Below are 3,926 nucleotides of genomic sequence, written 5' to 3' on the forward strand. Positions count from 1 at the left end.
CTTGGTCTACTCAATCCTACGACGATCGTGACAGAAGAACCCACCAAAACTGGACCAAGCAGCGTGAAGAGGAGAGAGGAAGGACCTGGGATCAGGGGAGTAGGAGTTTCGGCTGGGCCACGCTAAGTGAAGAGGAGAGAGGCTGGTCTATGAAGCAATGGATCGAGAGTCTGGCGAGAGCTAGGGAGGCCTGGTCCACGGGGAGGAGAGAACCCCAGAACATTTTTAGGGGGGGGCTCACGACGTGGACGACGGGGCAGCAGGAGGCCGCGATGGAGCGGTCCAGCGGGTGTGAAGAGGAGGCCGCCAGGTTAAGGGGGCCACTGGTCACAGAGGAGAGGGAAAGTGTGGAGGCACGGCGAGAGGTACTGGGGTGTGTTACCAGTCCGGTCCGGCCCGTTCCTGATCCCTGCGTAGGGCCAGTGGTGTGTGTCCCCAGTACGGTCCGGCCTGTTCCTGTTCCTCGCATCGAGCCTGTGGTGCGTGTCGTCAGCCCGGCCCGGCCTGTTCCTGCTTCCCGCATCGAGCCTGTGGTGCGTGTCGTCAGCCCGGCCCGGCCTGTTCCTGCTTCCCGCATCGAGCCTGTGGTGCGTGTCGTCAGCCCGGCCCGGCCTGTTCCTGCTCCCCGCACCAAGTCTGTGGTGCATCTCGTCAGCCCTGTCCGGCTCGTTCCGGCTCTCCGCACCAAGTCTGTGGTGCGCGTCGCCAGCCCGGCCCGGCCTGTTCCTTCTCCCCGCACCAAACCTGTGGTGCGCGTCGCCAGCCCGGCCGGCCTGTTCCTGCTCCCCGCACCAGGTCTGTGGTGCGTCTCGTCAGCCCTGTCCGGCTCGTTCCTGCTCTCCGCACCAAGTCGGTGGTGCGCGTCGCCAGCCCATTCCGGTCCATTCCTGCTCCACGCACCAAGCCAGGGGTGTGTATCGTCAGCCCGGTCCGGTCCGTTCCTGTTCCACGCACCAAGCCAGGGGCGCGTGTCGTCAGTCCGGCTCCGGCCAGCGGGGCTAGACAGGACCAGGAGTACTTTGGGGGGTTGGAGAGGAAGTGGGGATCAAGCCCGGAGCCGGAGCCGCCACCGAGGAGGAATGCCCACCCAGCCCTCCCCTGTTTTGCTCGTATTTAGGCGCGGTCGCAGTCCGCGCCTTTAGGGGGGGGTACTGTCACACCCTGGCTCGGGGACTCATTATGTTGAGCCAGGGTGTGTTCATTCTATGTTTTTTGTTTCTTCGGTGGGTGTTCTAGGTTGTCTATTTTCTATGTTTGCCGGTGTGACTCCCAATCAGAGGCAACGAGTGTCAGCTGTCGGCTGGTTGTCTCTGATTGGGAGCCATATTTAATCTGTCGGTTTTTCCTTGGGTTTTGTGGGTTCTTGTTTCGAGTGAGTTTAGTTTCACCTTGTACTGTCACGTTATCGTCTTTGTTTGTTTTGATCGTGTTTCACGCATTAAAGAATATGTTTGCTTGCAACGCTGCGCCTTGGTCTACTCAATCCTACGACGATCGTGACACCTGGGCGTTGTTGTTCACTAATTTACTCCAAGTAGGGAAAGGATGGTGGGGTTGAAAAGTAATAAAGGGGAATATATATATAAAAAATAAAAATAAACATGGGGGATTGGAAGTGATGCAGACAATTACATTGATAGAAGATACAATCTATCTGCAATATTAAGCTGATCCATTCCCCCCCCCCAAAAAAAAATAAAAAAAATAAATAAAGTTTGTCACTTGTGTGGGCTAGCAAATGTCCTAAACCTAGCCAGTTAGACAGTGATAGCCTCAAGCTAAAACCAGCGAGAAAGGGAGGAGAGAATTCACTTTCTGTTTCATTTGCTACTGGCTTGCTAATGTATTCTACACTGAACGAAAATATAAACGCAACAATTTAAAAGATTTTACTGAGTTACAGTTCATGTAAGGAAATCAGTCAATTGAAATAAATTCATTAGGCCCTAATCTATAGATTTCACATGACTGGCCAGCGGCCCAGCCAGCCAATCAGAATGAGTTTTTCCCCACAAAAGGGCTTTATTAAAGACAGAAAAAACTCCTGTTTCATCAGCTGTCTGGGTGGCTGGTCTCAGACAATCCCGCAGGTGAAGAATCCGGATGTGGTGGTCCTGGGCTGGCGTGGTTACACGTGGTCTGCAGTTGGGAGGCCGGTTGGACGTACTGCCAAATTCTCTAAAACGACGTTGGAGGCGACTTATGGTGTAGAAATAAACAGTACATTCTCTGACAACAGCTCTGGACATTCCTGCAGTCAGCATGCCAATTGTATGCTCCCTCAAAACTTGAGACATCTGTGGCATTGGGTTGTGTGACAAAACTGCACATTTTAGAGTGGCTTTTTATAGACCCCTTTCTGTGTTTGCAAACATTGCCGCACGAGTGCGATGCGCTCAAGTTGGTTGCAGAACAAGGGGGAGTTCTTATAGAATACCAGCAAAAAAAGCCTCTATTTACATGTTGCTTATGAGTGCATTTCACACTACATTTGGGATATAATTGGATTTTAAGGCTCGTATGAATGTCCTGCTTAATATGATGTTTGTGCCATCATCGCAAATCAACTGCATTATACTTCAAAACACTTCAACTTTAACCAGTAAAATGGCTCTTTGGCTAGCTTTTGCTACAGTCTATATAAATAAGTATTAGCATTCTAGCTAACAACTGCTGCATCCACAATAGTTATTTTGCAAAGATCAAAACCAAATATAATCTTAGCGACTGTTCTAGCAAGAATTAAAACATCATTGTAAGTGTATGAGAATCCCCCCAAAAATATTTTGTTTAGAAGTAATAAAAACATAAATCTAGGCTAAGTTGAATGGGCGCAGCTGGCGATGGCTTTCTTACTGCCGCCAAGAGTCGCGCGTATCTGTGCGTGACGTCAGTGTGTTGTGTACTGGAAAATAGTCTATTGTCTCCAGCACAAGGTGCACATGTGTAATGATCATGCTGTTTAATTAGCTTCTTGATATGCCACACCTGTCAGGTGGATAGATTATCTTGGCAAAGGAGAAATGCTCACTAACAGGGATGGTAACAAAATTGTGCACAAAATCTGAGAGAAATAAGCTTTTTATGCGAATGGAGCATTTCTGGGATCTTTTATTTCAGCTCATGAAACATGGGACCAACACTTTACATGGTGCGTTTATATTTTTGTTCAGTATATAAAGATTGTAATTGTGTCAATATGTTGTGAATATTGTAGAAAAATCATCACAGCCATTTCCCACCAGCTTACTATGTGCACACAGTACAGTAGGCTACAGACAATATGTTCCTCCACCATGTGAGTCATAGAAATTACGATCTTGCGTTTGGGGCTTTCCGGCAATCTTTGTGGTTTTTATATGCAGGGAGCCTAAATTGTACAATTGTAAACTAACAAATAAGTTAGAACCCATGTATATTAGTTAATATACAGCACTACATAAATATCAGATAAGTTCCATTTTCTGCTTCCTGGACTTTAACTCTCTTAACTAAATGCATTATACTGGTAGCCATGGCCAGCCCTAGCCTTTTGGGAGCCCTAAACTAGATTATAAAAAAAAAAAAAGATTTTTTGCTAAACATTTTATTGCCCCCGTCTTGACAGTGTAGAGAAAATGTTACGTTTTAAAATTAATTTCCTGCAATTCTACACATTTTGCCATGGGGTGAAGAGAAAATTAGTAGAGAGCATCCATAATTTGTATCCATACACCAGGAAAACATTATACGCCATCATGAACAGCAGATTACTGCACGTTGTCAGTGAACACAATGTCCTGAGCAAAAGTCAAATTGGATTCCTACCAAATTATTGAACATCTGACCATATTTATACCCTATTGATAAACATGTAAAAAAAAAAAAAAACTAACATTTTCTCCTGCTTTGTAGATTTCCTAAAAACATTTAATTCAATTTGGCAT

The sequence above is a fragment of the Coregonus lavaretus genome (assembly GCF_964263955.1).
Source record: "Coregonus lavaretus genome assembly, chromosome: 17".
Lineage (NCBI taxonomy): Eukaryota > Metazoa > Chordata > Actinopteri > Salmoniformes > Salmonidae > Coregonus > Coregonus lavaretus.